The sequence below is a fragment of the Excalfactoria chinensis genome, chromosome 1 (assembly GCF_039878825.1).
Source record: "Excalfactoria chinensis isolate bCotChi1 chromosome 1, bCotChi1.hap2, whole genome shotgun sequence".
Taxonomy (NCBI): Eukaryota; Metazoa; Chordata; class Aves; order Galliformes; family Phasianidae; genus Excalfactoria; species Excalfactoria chinensis.
In genome coordinates, this window is record NC_092825.1 from 34316341 (window position 1) to 34333950 (window position 17610).

Genomic DNA, 17610 nt, shown 5'->3' on the forward strand with positions numbered 1-17610 from the left:
CAACTCTCATACAAGCTCATATTTTTCTTCCTTCATGAGACAAAGAAGTTCTTTCAAGGCAAAATTTGTAGCCAGCATCAATAGGCATAAGTATGTGTTTTGCTAATCCAGGAGCTGAAGATTCCTTTATTCTGTAAGTGGCAAAGCCAAACTTTCTGCTTTCCCTTTGACAGCAGACCCTTACGATCACAGTTTAGCACTCTTCTCATTGTGGTCTGCACTGGGAGCTAACTCAACACCAGGAGAAGGGAAAAAACAGTGCCTGAAGATAGCTGGGAGCATAAGCTTCATGGTCAGCCAGGGTCATGCCCAAGGACTAGAAGAATATATTCTGGCAATAACAGAAGAAAATAATGTTGGGAATTAGCTTTTCTGGAATCTTCCTTAGGAATCAGATACCTTATTTCAATGCAGATTCACCAGTCATCAACTGTTTAGACATTCTGGGGAAGGAAAGGAGAGCTAAACGTTAATAATGCACAATAGATGAAATTAGTAAGAAAGTAGTAGAAGTAGTTCCAGAAATGCCGGTTTCCATTTGAAGGTACTTAATGGAGTGTGCCATTGTAGGTGTTTTTGCAACAGGTTCAGCAGATTTTCTTATTTGCAATTTATGTTCATTATTTCATTGTAAAGAGGTGACAGAACACGCACTTTCTAATTCATCTTAGATGAATTTGTTTTCAAAAGTACAGGGTGACAATTGAAGTAAAGCCACAAAAGAGTTATCTTTAAATAAGGAAACTGTTGAGTGTCTTGGAGTTTCCCTCTCCCTTTGCACTATAGGCCAGCATTTCACAAGTTGAAGCCTGATATCTGTGTGTTCTATGAGCCTAAATTTTGCAGCAACAAACATCACAATCGCATCTTCAAACATAGATTTAGCTTGAGAAAACAGATGGATATTTGGGTGATTGAAAGCTCAGTGAAGATTAATTGAATCCAGTGTGAACATTTCCACCAGTTTAATTGGTATTTATGTTCACAGCAGGACTACATTTTTATTATGAAAGTAAAGATTTCTGTAGGCAGGTACATAAAACAAGCAGTAAAATCATGGAGTCAGAAACATCACGACCTCTGGTTTGGTGTGTGAGAATCCCACACTGAAGGCTGCCAAATGAAGGATGATTTCAGCAAGGTCAGCACTGAAACAATCTTTTTTGTTACATATTTTTGTAAAGTTTCTTGTTCTCTGACTTTAGTAACTGAGATCAGCTACAGATACTGAAATACTGTGCATTATTTATTGATGGCATTTATTCTCTTCTCCAGTGGTGTATTATTGTAGTTCCTGAGAGTTTGATGTGAAATGTAGTTTCTGGGTTTTTTGGTTAAGTGTTTTTAAAGCCCTAATGCTATCAAGGTAAAGAAAAGGAAAAGCCATAATAGATTCTACTCATGAAAATTTTATATTGGTTAAGTAATGTATGTGCATCAACTGCACATTTGGCTGCATCCACTTGCACACAAAATCTGCCTTCGTGGAAATTTATGTGCAAAAACTAGAGACAAACTTTAAAAGTCAGAGCACTTTAGTGGAGATCTTTTTACAAGGGTCCTACAATTCAAGTTTATCAGTTCCATTCATGGCACCTCCTGGAAACCCAACCTAATTTTGAGTATACGGTCGCAAAAGAACCAGGCACTATATACATCACTTAGTGAGAAAGATAGATATAAGCAGCCATTGTCCTCAGGGAATTCACAGAATACAACCTATTTCACTATTTAGCTGTGTACTAAAACATATCTTTGTAAAATTGTGGTCTTGTCAGTATTTTTATTTCTCTGTGGTCCCATGTAATTTCTATCTTAACTTTAAAGTTAAGGCACGCACAAGGTTCCTTTTGTAAACATCAGCCTTCCACACTATGCCTGAAATGTACAAGTCGAAGTAGGTTTTCTCAAGTTTGTCCTCATTGGCATCTCCACTAAAGGAAGCTCTGCAGCTGGGCCTCTATTAGCAATGCTATTGTGCAAGACTGATAATAAACCAAATCATTCTCATTGTATTTTTCTGGCTCTTGAGCAAGAGAAAAGCAACTAAAACATACTGGCGAGAGCAACACCACCTTTGGAAGATCTGTGAGCACCACATGTTCCAGTTTTTGTCTGCCTGCTGCCCACACATAACTGCTGAAGGACAGGCTGCAGGCTGCCTGGTGGTGCATCACATTGGATGTGGGCCTGTGCTGCCTTCCCTTTGCTTGATTTTATGCTTTGGATTTCTTTAGCCTGTACTTGGGAGACTTTGTCCTGAAGGAGCTGGTAGCTCTGCAGGCCACGAGTTCTGTGATTCTCTGAATTACGAGAGATTTATCATCAGACTATACTCATCCTTAGAGTCAGCTGAGTGAGCCAGCAGGACTCAACACACGGTGAGAGCTGCGAGAAAAAAACTGTACTATCTTTATTGCGCACCTTTGCTTTATTTACAGTAATTGCCTTCAGAGTTGCATGCTGAGGGATGGCCTCTGAACTTCATTATCTCCCTCTTTCAAATATGGCTATCTTTATGTTACTTAGGCTGCCACAAGAATAAAACAAAAAACAAAAAACAAGTCATATTGAGAGAATATTTTTCCACTTCTTTTTGGCTATGGAACACAACTGTCAGTTATTTGCACTGGTGTGTCTATGTGTCCAGATGCTGCTTTTCAAGTAACACATCCTACCCAAGCTCCACATAACGGCTCCATCCACATCTACAGCCTTCAACTGCCCTGGGTTTCCACTCCTACCTCCTCTTTCTCATCCAAGAGCAAGTCTATGAGGCTGAATGAGTTCTGAGTTATAATCCTTTTAATGGACCCAAATAGTAACTGCCCTTTGTGTGCTTGAAAATTTACATCTGGAAACAATAATAAAGCCACTTTGCCTGTAAGTAACTTTATCCATTTTACTTACAATTTACAGAGCATTTTCTTTGTATTTCTATTTCAACAATTTGGCGAAGAGATCTCTTAGATCCTGGCTAATTCTCCTTGTCTTGGCTAAAGGGCGCAGTGCACCCTTTCAACCTCTGAATGTGATCTTTCAGGCTCTTCTGAAAAGAAAGTTTTTCTTTGAAGTGCTGAGGCAAGCCAACGATGATGGTTTACCCTCCTGCTTCCAGAAAACATTCATAAATTGGAACACCTACTTGACTGTAAAGGACCAAGCTATGGGCTTCAATATAGCATATTTCAGCAACGTTAGCCCTTGTTATTTCAGTAGAAAATCATAAAATGGAATAAATTATTAAAAAAGAATTTATTCTTGTATAAAAGAAGATATATTGAATATAAAAAGAGGTTAGGAAAAATAAAACAGATTTCGTAGAATATACGCTTTATTTTAATGAACAGTGCATGCTTCTCCTAGGATTTTTATGCAGCATATGGAAGATTTTATTTTTTTCCCATTTATAATAGAATCAAACAGGCTAAAACCCAGATGTCAATGAGGGTAGTACAATCATGGTCATATTTTTTAATTAAATGGCATTGATACTAATTACATAATTGGTTCTCCGTACTTTGGAAATGTGCTAGAAAAATCAAAAAAGCATGCATATATCTAGCACCTAAAGCCATGCCCCTTATTTTTGTTTTAGAAAGCAGTTACTGGTCAGCAGTGGCCTCGATTCTTCAAGCATATCTGTATTGTGCAGCATCATCTAATGCAGCCCCTCAGTCATTCATGTGAATTGAGCTAGCTCTGCTACCTGAGGCATTTGGCCTGAAAGACTTGTCAGTTCTGTCAAAGCAAATTTAGGTATATTGATATACAAATACACAGGCAGGTAAACAGCCATGCACTGTGACATAATATATCCCATCTGACTCAAAATTACCACTAAATTTAATTAAAAAAAAAATAGCAAAATAATGTGTGAGCTGAAAGATTGATCCCTGCAGCTGAGGAGTCAAGATAACTGTGGAAGGGAATGGGTCTCTGAAAATACACTGTGCTCAATGTGAGCTGATCGCTCTACCTTTACTATCTACATCCTAGCTCAGTTAACTGAAATATTTTGGTCACAGAAAAACCAAGTCTTGAACATCATCACTCAAATCCAAGTGTGTGGCAACAAGGCATTAAATCAGATGTGAACAGCACTAATTGTTTATTATAGGTTCTCACATCAGTTATATACATTCACAAGTTTTCCTTTTTAGGCTTCCCTTGCAACTTTCCCATCCACCTTTACATGTCAACTAAGTATCCCACAAACACTCTTTACCCGTGCATACAGGTGCTTATACAATTAGAGCCATGGGACATTTCTTTTGCTTTTCTCTTCTTCTAGATATGTCCTTGTTTCTCAGCCTTGCTTTCTAATGGTGTTCATCTTGCTTCACAGCTCATACTCTGAATAGACTTTCTTATATTCCCACACAAGTATCCAGACAGAGACAAGTTTCCAATTTGAGGATGCTTTCAAAGCAAGCTGTTTTCCTAAAGCTCCAGAAGTAATACCTCCTGTTTACTTCACAGAATCACAGAATTGTAGGGGTTGGAAGACACTTCTTGAGATCATCTAGTCCAACCCTCTGCAAGGCAGGCCTCCTACAGCAGGCTTCGCAGGTAGGAGTCCAGGAGGGTTCCCATTTCCACAGAAACCACAACAGATACGAAGAGTACAATAACAGTTTGATAGAACAAATTCTCAGCCACAATAGACTTTTTCAACATAGCTAACACCGTTAGCTGTGTATTTCTGTCAGCAATGAGCTACAGCCTGCATGCCACACTTGTCAAAACCTACACCAGAGTAGGTGACCCACAGTTTCACAGCTGCTATGACTGAGTCATTGCTGGGAAAATGTTGCCCACTCAGTCCACCTCTTACCAGTCTGAACAGATGAAAATCTGAAAGGCATCAAATCCAGACTCAGCGGTGGTTGTGGTAGGACAGTCCAACCAAGACTGGCAATATGCTCCCCAGTTTTTATAACTGATGTGGGCCCAAGAGTTATTGTGTTGCACCAGAAAAGTTGTCATCTTCTCTGATCCGACTTTGAAAGTTCAAGCCTTCAACACAGCATCACGATGTAGCTGTCAGAGTTGATGGTTTGTCCAAGTTCCAGAAGGAGCACTTCTTTGCTATCCCAAAATACAGTGCACACCACTTTACCCTCTGAGGGCTGTGTCTTGAACTTCTTTTTCCTCGATGGGGAATTCAAATGTCACCACTCCATGGAGTGCCATTTTGGCTCCAGCTCATAGTGGTGACACTACATCTTGGCACCAGTAATGATGCAATTCAGGAAGCTGTAACCTTCAGCCTTGTATCTGTTCAGTAGGTTCTAACAAACTTGCATATGGGGTTCACAGTATCACACAGTATCGTGCGAGCTGGAAGGGACCTTAGAGATCATCAAGTCCAACACCCGGGATTCGAGCCTTTCTTTCTGTTCCTGTGTGAATATTCATAGGATTCACCTGGCACAAACTCAGTGATATTCAAATGATACCACTGCCATTTCCAACACATTTAAGCCAACATTCAGCTCTGTGCACAGTTCCCTGGTTGCAATCTACTGATTCATGTGGATGAGCTGATCAAGACTTTCTTATTTTGTTGATGTGCATGACCATCTGGAACATGGCTTGTCTTTCACGTCACTGTCACCACTGCTGAAACACACCACCCACCACCTCATTGTGCTCCCATCGTCTGTTTGGTCTCCATAAACATTCAGTAAGCATCAAGGAATGTCAATGGGTACCATTTTTTCCACATGAAGGAATTTGGTGACACATCTTTGCTTCATACGTATTTCCCCGTAAGACACTGTTTTGTCAGACTGCCCCTTTGCTACCAGCTGTTACACAGCAATAAAATATAACAGGACCTTGGTTCAGATCCTTCAGAGGAAGGTTCAACCTCTACTACCATGCTACCAACATCTGCTTCTTTTGTCATGGACCAACAGAATGAAATAGAAGGCATTACTTTCAGAGCAATCTTCATAATTTAGAGCTGCAAATGGTGTCTCCTGGCAGCATCTTCACGGGCTGAATGCAAGTGAGTTGTGCAGATCTATCTAATATGTGCTGTTGATACAGGGCACCTCTGAAGTAGTCACATTATTACAGCATGTTCTAAAAATATCCAGTTTATTAGTCTATATGTCATACAAAGCCTTAACAATAAATGTATTCAGTTGCCTTTCACATACCTGAAGGAATATTGCTGTTTCTATGCACTTTTATCATGCCTATGTATGTATCAAAAGGATTTAAAAAGTTACAGTTGTGTTAATATGGATAAAAATATTTTAAATGTATGTACATTATGCTACAAAGTAAAATGAAGAAGGATTGAGTCTTCTCTGTAGATAACATCTGGTAGGTGTTACAACGGAATAGACTCAATTAGGGGCACATGCCAGTACTATCATTAATCCCTTGGACTGCATTGTAGGTTCAACATTTCAGCAAGTATCACTGATACAAAACAACCTGTAAAACATAAAGCAACTTCAAAGCCAGTTTTGTCCATGACATATTCAATACCAATTCCTTCTGGTAAAACAGACCAGCAACATACTAAGGATCACATGAGGCTTTTCTGGCTTATCTTTGTACCTTCCCATTATGATATTTTTCTATTTCCTTAAAATTTGTCTAGTGAATCGAATACTTTGACCAGTGAAAACTAGCTAGTCCTGAGGACTATTGCCATAAAACTGCCAGGATGTTTTATATCCCCTTCATCATCCTGTTACTTACATTATAGCTGGGTTCATCACTGCTAGCAGGGGATTGAATTGGTCACCCTGTTTCTTAAAGATTTCAAACGGTTCCATTAGAACTGACCTTCGTGGATTAGGCGTTAGTCATTCAAAACAAAAACAAGCAAACAAAAACAGACAAACAGACAAAAAACAACAGCAACAACAAAAAAAACAACTTTGAAACACATTTCATAATAATTCTGATAGCATATTTATGAAGACGGCTTTCCTGAAGAGTAGAAAAAACACGATCCTTCTTTTGAGGGTTAGCTTTAGCTGAAATCACAACATGGGCTCAAACAAACTTTTCATCTGATACATTAATGGCAGGATGATACAGACTCTGTTGCGGTAAGCTGATCTCATTATTTTTCATATCTAATTCGAGCTCATCAGATAAGAACCGCAATCCATTTCCATCCATGGCCTGAAGAAGCAAGAAAATCACATTGGACTCCTGAGTAAAAGAAGGGAAAGAAGTATTCACAAAAGCTAAATTTAGCCTTCAAAGAGCAGACTTGCTAGACTACCTTTAGTGTTGACAGAAAAAAACTATACTAAAGGGAAAAAAATCAAGAACACCTAGAGCACAGATTTTGCTCCGAATCATCTTCTAAAGAAGCCTCTCTCTCGTGTGAATACTGTATGTGTTTCCTTCCTTCCTTATGGTAATGTAAACTTTCATATAAACTGTGTACTGTTGTTCAGTACTTTGAGGATGGATGGTGAGCTCACATTCATATATTCTCTCTCCTGTGCAGTGAATGGTTGTAGAAAGCAGCTCTGTGGTAACAGCTGGTCACAACACAGGGTGTTAATAGTATTCTTTTGCTTTCGTACAGACTTTGTATCTTTCTCTCATTGCACAGACATGTTGGAGACCATCAGATGAACCCTCAGTCCAAAACCCAGAGTCTGGGATTCTTTTCCAAATAAGCCATATGTGATTTTCCACAGATTTATTAATAGTTATCAGTTGGTGCAGGAGACAGGAAAGCATTTTCACTAATGACTGAGGAACTCGCTAATCTGCAGCCTTGTACTCTGCACCTGTATTATACCTCTCCTCTCTCCTTGCTAAGGCCTGCTGTAAAGCAAAGAGGTTAAGTGCAAAAAGTGGATCCAGGACCCTCTCTTTACACAGACAGAATGACATTTTCTACCTTGGAAAATAAAAGACCATTCAAGATGAACAATGTGTTAAAGGCTGTATTATACAAATCCTTTTTCATAACTTTAACGTTCCTTTCATATGCTACACGTGTTTAGTATTGAAATACGCAACACTGTATGTCAGAGAGAGGAGACGTTCACAGAAGATATCTGGTTCAATCTTCAGCTCATGGCAGGACCAATTTCAGCTCAGGTTGCTTACGGGTTTATCCAGCTGAGATCTGAAAAGAAATCAAAAGATCCTGATGTAAATTATGCTTGAGAGCATGGAAATGGCTAAAAATAAGTTACAGATGAGATATTCATTTTCTGCCTAGTTTTACACACGTTAGGGTTGTTATACTGCATCCTCTCTTCTCCGCTGTTCCCATCTCTCAGAATTTAACCTTTTTAAACAAATTACAAGTCATTTATTTTCAATTGCAACGTTTGAAGCTGTGTTCTGGAGAAAGGCTCAGAACACCACCAGCAGCCAGCAGAGGGGGCCCACGTTTTTAACTTGGTCTGGTGTCATTGAAATCCTGAAAATAAAGAGCAAACAGCTTCTGCTCAAAAACGCGAATGTTGGTTAGAGGTGGTAGCCAAGTTACTTCTAATTTGAGCAGAAATCTCTCTCTTGCGTGTGTGTGCTTTTGGCAAAACAACAAATAAAATTCCCACCTTCCTGTAATCAGTAGTAAGAAATTATTTGCTATGAATATATAATTGTATGGGAATCTATTCAACTTCTTCAAAGATCAACTTATAGATACGGTTGGAATCTTTTAATTAACCCGGAGGTTAATTAAAAAGGCCTCGTGTGCCTTTTTGTCTGTCACTACTTTTGAAAAAGTCAAAATAGCATCTTCATCTTCTTCACTTTGCTTACCGCATTAGGCTCCAGCCTTCCAAACATGCAGTGACTTTGTCCACACAAGCAGTCCCAAAGAAGTTTTGTAGCATACAAAAAAAGTATTTATAATATTTAAATGTAACTTTTCCAGAGAGTTGTTTGTCATTTCACTGTCTTTCTTTAATACTTTTTTCTTAATAGCTCTATCACAGGTCTTGTTAATTACCCTCGGTGTGCAAGTTTTAATAAGACATACTATATTTTCCATGTTAGGTAATTTTTTTGCAGGTTTTTCTCTGCAATTCACCTGAAGGTAATTCTAAGCTTCAGATTTTACTCTGGTGATGTGCTGAGATACATAGAAATGGAATGGTCTTGTGTAATAAATCTAAGGGAACTGCCACAAAAACATCTATTATTTGGATTTGGACAGGCCACAGAAAATAAGAAGCTGCATTTGTGAAATATCTCTGCACCTGATAAGACATTTTCTTGTATCTATCAACTCACATAAATATTAAGAGTCAAAATAGCTTACTGCAAATTTTTACACCTCAGAATAAATTAGTGTTGAAATGAACCGAATGCTTTCTTCCAGATCTAAAATTCCCAAGAAACAGAAGGGATTCTTACTGTTTGGAAAGAAAAAAAAAAAAAGAAAGAAAGAAAAAACCTCTTAAAAATGCATTGGGAAAAACTTTGCTGATAGACTGTTGGACACCAGCAAAATTGAAGAAAATTCTAACTACTACAAGTCTGAATTAAAATGTACCATAGGTGATCTTTTTCTCATTACCACAGTTAGTCTAACATCTCACATTGTTTTGAAGTTGTTCTCAGTTAATAACTCAGTCCTGGAAGGTGAAAACAGCAAAAAATACTAGAGCCTCAAAAATGAGCAGTTGCATTTTGATAATATAAGTACACAGAAATACTTCATTCTGAAAATTTTGGGGTACAAAGAAGCATTACTAAAGAGTAGTAGTAACTCAAATTGATCTGTGAATGATATGCTCATGACCTAAAAAAAATAATTGAATATCACGTTGAAGTATACATGCATATTCATAACATAATATATAATCTGACAATTTATCCTAAAGCTCTAACACTGTATGGAAGATGTAGATTTTGCTCTCCACTACAAAGGAATGGGTTGGGCTGCAAGTTGTTGAGAATATATAAAATCTGAAGCAAAAGCGGGTGTCTGAATTCAGTATGGCCACCCACAAACAATACAGCAGCCTTTATGAAGCCTTCTTCCCTTCCCAAGTCATTGAAATTGTGTTAAATTTCCATGTTCAAGGAAACAGTCCCTAAAATCATCAGCCAACAGACCTGGTACTTATGATTTCTTTCCATAATAACATTTGCTAAAATTCAACATTAAACATTATTGTTCTTAATATAAAATACATTAAGCACATATTTGTTCTACAGATGAAGATGTGTTCCCTGAAAGGAAAATGTATCATGGAAATGAAAAAGTAGAAATGAAATGCTTTTGACTTGGTGCTTTTGAAACACATTCCAAGTGGTCAAACTTAAAGTAATTATTTTTCAGTACAATGCATTTCTTTCTTCTTTTGTCATTTTCTTCCACTTAGTATATTTTAGATTCCATCTGTTTTTACCATAGTTCACAGAAATATTTCAGAGAAAAATTAAACTTGACCAAAGGCTGCTTCCTATTCCACTGCTCCTTCTGACAGATTCCAAGTTGCATTAGACCAAAATTATTAGTACTGATTTGCTTTCAACCTTCAGTTTCACCTATCTCAGGGGCCTGTGCTTTGAGCCAAATGTAGACAAAAAAAATGTATGTAATCAGAATACTAAGCCTGAGTTTTTTATATTGGCCTTTATTTCTCAAAGTTTCCTCTCTCCTGAGTATAACATCGCAGAGCTCTGCTCTACTGTAACATTAACTCTAATCACAATCAATGCAAGCTTGCTTTTTCTTGGCAACCTTGGTTTAACTATCCACAAATACATAAAATAATTAATATAAGTGCTTTGAACTACATTCTGGAAGAATCTATAGCTCTTAATCAGCTTCAGAGAGATGCCTAGGAGATTAAATTTGGGTGGTATGAACACTCTCTCCTCATCTACTATCTCCATTAATTACTAAAGAAAAGTAGCCAAATGCTTAGAGGCCTGATTTATTAACAGAAATAAATGCATTGGCTTCCCTGAAACCATGCTAACACTGTATTGCTCTGAATCTTGCCCTTTCAGCTCTACTACGAAATGAACTCAGGATTTACAAAAGCTTAACTGAGGTCTGAACCAAGTCCATAGACTATAAATTTGAACTTCTTTCAAATACTTCTTTTTTTAAAAGTCCTGCAACAGCCACGCATTTGGAAATTTCAGTGCCAGTGATGGTAGTCTGAGTAATTTACAGCACTGAAAATCTTGTTAGCCTTTTAAGAGGCTCTAAGGTTTCCTGCACAGTCAGTGAACGTTGATAGAGTTTTCTCAGCTTAAAGACAGAGCTGGCAAGTGCCACTCAGGAACGCCTTTGACTTCAAAAGTGACAAAGGAAGTTCAGTGATACTGCATCCTGGTCCATGCTTTTGTAGAGTCGTTGCATGTCATGGCTCCATGCTGATACTCCATTAAGAAGGGTTTATAAATAGAAAAGTAGTTCAAATAATCTGATTGCCACAACTCAAAACAGCCCTGCCAAGGAGCAATAGAGAAGCAACCTAAGGCGTGTTAAAAACATATTAATATTATATAAAGCTCTGATCCTAACGTTCAAACCAGAAATGTATCTCCATCTTTCAAAAACTTTTAATGCAAATATATAGCAGTTAACAGACTATTACACTATTGGGGGCAGAGTTTGTAGAAGAAAGGCCACAAAAATAAATAAATAAATAAATAAATAAATAAAATTAAAAATAAATAAATAAATAAATAAAAATGATAGATGTGTACTTAATAATGAGTGCAGGTTCCAAGCCTCTTTACCTCTTTCCCTTGTAAGTCCTTTGTGAGCCACCTTCCTAGTTCTTCTCCATAATGACTTTCCTGTGATTCTCATCCCAAATTTCCTCTTATTTCTGAATGTCCCAGCATTCTTCTTTCAAACTCAAGGCTCCTCTAATGCATCCACTCTCCTCTTCCTATAAATACCTGTGTTGTAATCACCCTCCTTCCCTTTACTCTATGTTTCTCTCCATAAGGCTCCTTAAGTCTTCAGCTCTGCAGCAGCTGCAGGAACACAACTCCAATTTTCTTCCTGCTGAATGCATTGCTGCAGTTCAGGGCCAGTCCCTTTCCTCCAGCTGCAGCAGGGGCATTGCACAAGTGTCAGCCATAAATAAGCTACTTTTCTTGCACATCTAAGTACAACACTCAATTTTTCCTGCACTGCTGGTAGGCTTTGGTAGAATCTTTGTGTATCTGTTAGGGGAATAGACCTATGCTTTAACCTTCCCACTCCTTGCGTCATTCTGCATTACTGTGTATGGGACTACATTAACGCGGAAGAGTTAAGGGGTAGGTAATGTATCCTTTCTGTTTGTCATAATGGTGTTAAACTTACTGAAGTGAAGATGAAGCATAGGAGCCACAGAAAGATGGATTGTGCTCTGATTAACTATGTACCATAAAGCTTTGTTGCTTACTTTTGCACTGGACAATATGCCAGCAGTTCTCCAAAACTTCTTAAAAATAAAACCCTATAGAGTAGCTCCTGTTTGATTGTTCTGAAGACCAGTTCAAGAATGGGGAAAGCACTGCTATCATTGTGATATAGCATGTCTGAAATATTTTGGTCTTATTTGTGACCAAAAAATAGTTGGCATCTCTTTCTGCAAAGAAATCCTCTGTGCTTACAGCTCAGAAGCCAAATATTCAGGCAAAAATGAAAAATACGCAACTCATCCTTTTAGAGAGGGATTTATAGGAACACAAAGTATTAGACAACATCTAAAGTTAATTTGTCACCATTAGGTGCTTCTTAGACATATTTCTTCCTTTGGTACAACTGCTGATCCCCAAATACTAAAACTATTACAACTACCAATGAAAAGTGTATGTGTGTGGGGGGGGGGGGGGGGGGAGGGGGGAGGGGGGATGGAGGAGGAGGGATGTGAAGAAAAGAAAAAAAAGAGAGGAGGAAAAAAAATGGAAATAGAAGGAAAAAAAGAAGAAAAAATCCATTACTGCAAACTCCTTCAAACAACTGCAAAACAATGTATTCGCTCTTTACACAGTATCATGCAAATACACTTCAAAAACCACAGGAACCCCAGGGTGTTTGCCACACAGACACAGTGAAAGAAGGAAGGATGAAAAGAATTGGACTGAATTTCTGTATGAGTTGCTAAATTAAGAAATGACTCTATGCATGCACATGGTATATATCAACTCTCATCTTTACCCAAAGAAGAATGCAGATCTCCACAGCACGTACAGGACACAGAAATACATCATACATCTCCACACACCCACATATTCAAGGGTTTTATGTTTAAAAAATGTTAGGAGAAAAAAAAAACAAGAAACTCTGCAACTCTTTATGAACTGGAGTTAACTTCCTCACAGATGTGGATGTATTGACTTTCCATTGAAATATGGAACTTTTGTTGCATCAATTAAGCAATACTTTGTAGACTTCCTCCAAGTCCCACTAACAAACACTACTAGATATGGCACTTTCTGGACTCACTATTGTGCTATAATGCAAATCATGTAGTGTTTGACTTCAGTGTTTGCTGTTAAACTGTATGACTGGATACTGATTATTCTGGTGTAGTAGTAAAGAGTCTAGAAACTGTGCAATTGAGAAAACAGTCACAGTGATTCATCCATCACAACATATCTTTCCAGTGTCACGTTTTTGGGTTTTTTTTTTCACATTTTTTCAGTCTTTTTCGAGCAAGATTTGATACCATTTGTTATTTGGGGTTGAAATCTATCATATGCTTTCCTGCACATGTAAAAACAGACAAATGCATGTGAAAGCATGACAGACCATCTCACTCATAGACCTGAGCAATGACTTACCTACTATCAGAAGCATGGTTGAGAAAACCATATAAATTTGGTTAGAAAAAGGACACAGGAAATTTGACTTGCCTTGGTGCTGCACTGCTCATGTCTCGTGGTTCTTAAAAAGCTTTGTCATGTCTGATGATGATTCTCTAGGGCTAGTGTAAGGCAAATTTTGAATAAACATTTAGATACAGCTTGAGAAAAAAAAAGACTGATGAGCAAAAAAGAGCTGATGTTTTCAAATATTAGTTGTGCTAGTAAGAGATATTATTCCTTCTGTATTGTCTTACCATTCTTCATGTACATTTACACACAGCATACATGTTCTCCTCTTGTGGCCTTATATGATATACAAACATACGAAGATACAGTAGCAGACCAGTTACTGCTAGAGTTTAAAAGCATCATTAAAAGTGTTAATGAAAAAAAAAAAAAACATCTTTCCAGTTTTGGTGAAATATCCACTTAATGCTTCTGCAGGCTGACTTTAATTCCCTAAATGATGTCACATCTACCTCAACTCAAAGTAACAGTTTTTCTTTATATAGCTTATTTCCACGTCTTCACTCTAACACATGGATTTTATTTCCTATACAGAGTATTACTGCAATGATCAGCTTTCGTTCTCCCCAAACAAATATTCAGTAAATCTGCCTTCTATGTATTAACATTTCTTCCTCATTTATTTTCCCAAATCACTACCTGTTAAAATGTGCCTGGAAAAACATTACTTTTTCACTATCCTTGTGTGCTTTGCAATCAATTCTTTCTCAGAGTGAAAATAATGTCAGCGCATCACAATTTACTTCAAAATTATACCGAGTCAACTGTCACAGTAGAAATTGTAATAATAATTCTGTTCTTCTATTTTTGTCCCTTCTTCCCATCAGCAGTTTCCCTACTGAAGAATATTTCAGGTGAATCCAAGTAAGCTTCACTTGTCAAATGTGCCATCTTGCTTCTAACGTAACTTCAGAACTGTTGAGCAAAGACTGCAGCTAGATGGCAGTGTGCCAAACAAAAGAATCAACATAAAAAGATGGTTTCTAAAGACTCATGACTGAGCATGACCTAAATAGCATGAAAATCTGAACAAAAACAAGTTAATGGCACATAATCCATAACATCATTGCAACTGACATGTTGTGGCCATGTGGTAAATAGGGCGGTGGTAATTACAGTTTTGTATTTCTTCTAGGTTCTAGGAGCAACTCTGTCCTAACCATTCTCCATTTATTATGTAAAACAAAAATGGTGCCATCTGCCTTGGTCTGAAGAGCACTTTAAATATACATTTTAGCTTAAGATTCTGACTGAAACAAGAAAGGCACATGACGCAAGTGTGAATGTTTACTGCAGGTAAATATGAAACTGAACATAGTATACAGCCTTCTGTTGTACATATAAAAACAGCACATAGCGATGGCTAATGTCATACTCAATCCCTTCAGGCTGGCCAGAACAAAAGGATAAGTCAGGTGTCCTGCAAAGGGAAAGAATCTTTCTGCACAGATAACTGTATCTCCAGCACTGCTCTGCGGTAGCACAGCCTAAGGGCTAGTGGAGCTTCGCACTTGCTTAATGAACCGTTTCAGTCTAAGGACTACAGCATGCCCAATGACGAATTTGCTCCCCCAGTGGTCAGAAAAAGAAATCCCTCTGTACAACAGCTTTGTTCTTTCCATGGCCTAACTACATGGTTGAACTTCTGTGTCCTTACTATGGACAAAGGAAGAAACACAGTATGTTCAACTGTAAACTACCCTGACCTTCCCAACTGTATTGTTTTTACTTTGGCTCTGTAGTGGACTTGCCTTAATACCGAAGCACTGGCTGCTACCTTTGCTAGTACAGGATCTGTTACCATTTCTGCTTTAAACTCCATTTTGGCTGGGAAAACCAATCATTGCAGAATGAAGTATAACTTTCCATTGTTAAATGCTTTAGCCACACTACTTTTTTTTTTTTTTTCTTCTTCTTCTTTTTTTCCTTTCTCTTTTTTTAATCAGTTCATCCAGTTTAAGCTTCCAAAGCAGAAATAGCAGTTAGTTTTATATGCCTGTACTTTAAGACCAACTTTCACAAGAAATCTAACGTCTGTCCTGCTGTAATCAATGATCTGCCCAAAAGACACATGTTAAATGCATCTATCTACTGTATGAATTGGTGTGCTTTTAGTGTGCGTGTAATACATAATGTGTTTTGTTTCTTAGTATACAAGCAATCCAGGAACATACCTGTTCTGTTGAGAAGCCTTAAACTGGAGGGTCATCACATTATCACAATCAGAAGACAGATTCTTTGCTTGAGTATCAGGAAGACGGGAAGAGATTCAGGACAATGTTTTGCTGAGAACACTTTGGGTTTTGTTTACTACCTTGATAAAATTCAAAGATGGCTGCAGAATAAGTGACTAGGACAGTATGCCAAGATGTGAGAACCCACAGGAAATCTTGGGGTCCCAACAGCCATTTGGAACAACAGCGCCTCCCTAAAACATTGCCAAACTGACAGATGTTTTTCCTTTTCTCTTTGTGGAGAATCAGAGACCTGTAAGAAACATAAAAAGAAAATAGCTGTGAAGTCTAATTTAAAAGCGTAAAAGTGAGAACTATCCATATCCAATCCTATCACATCCTTCTTCTAGTCCTCCAGCCACTCTTCTTCCAAAAAGCACATTTTATGTTTCAAAAAAAGTAAGTAACTAGCAGAACAAATGTATTCATGAAAAATAAACAACCCTCAAAGGAGGATTTTTAAAGTTAAACTCTCACTACAAACTAATCCGTCTGTCCACTTTCAGATATCTTGTGCAACTGGATCAAATCCTCAACAGAAAAGGAGCAAACAGCATATGCCTTGCTTTCTAGAACAAACAAAACATTTGTGTAATGGCCTCAGGTTATATTAACAATATTTCCCTACACTTATGAGAAATATTTACTTCTTTGTTAACTAAAACTATTCTGATACCTTTGACAGAGAATGTTTGTGACTCTAACGTCATGAAGTACAGATGTCTAAAAAAGACTACTTTGATCCCAGAATAAAGTAAAATATTCAGAATATCAAGGCATTAGCATGTATCCATTCAGCACAACACAGGATCATAAGAATGATTTGGGTTGGAAGGGACCTTCCATCCCAAGAAGATGATCAAGATCATCCATTTCTAACCCATTGTCAGGGGCAGAGATACCATGCAGTTCTGAAACAGTACTACTACTTTGCAGAGAAGAGGGAAGTCTGCAATTTGGGGTGGAAAAGGTCACCCCACTGCACACTGATTCTTGCATAATTTTTCTACTTGGCCATTTCTTCCTGTAAATCTGTGCTTTCAATGACTGCTCTCATTAGCTGAGAATAAGGTGATGCTCAGGTAAAGCTTCCCACCAGCCCATAGGCCTAGACTGACAAAGCACTCAGTCTAATAAGCAAGACAGTATATTCCTTCTTTATTAACTTAAATAGATCACTTGAGCTCCAGTGCAAGGTCCTTCTGCAGTTCAGGTTACATCCAGTGATGGTCTAGAGGTGGGAATAGGGATCATAACCTGGGTGGTATGTAGGAAACAGTATTTTGCCAGCCTTTTCAGACTTAACTATAGATTCAGAAACAGCATAGCTGAAAACCTGTGACTAATCCTCCACAGCGCACAGCAAGCAGCTTGACCAACCATCCAGCCACCAGTTTAAACAAGACTTGGGCTGGAACTTGGTTATTAATCCGGTTGCGAGCCCTAAGCGTGGAGCCTGTGGTGTGACTTGGAAGGGGACAAAAAAGAACAACCACAACACCGATGTGGCACAACAAAAAAAGGCTCAAAATGTTGCCATCCTCGCCGCTCCCTCGGCTTTGAGGGA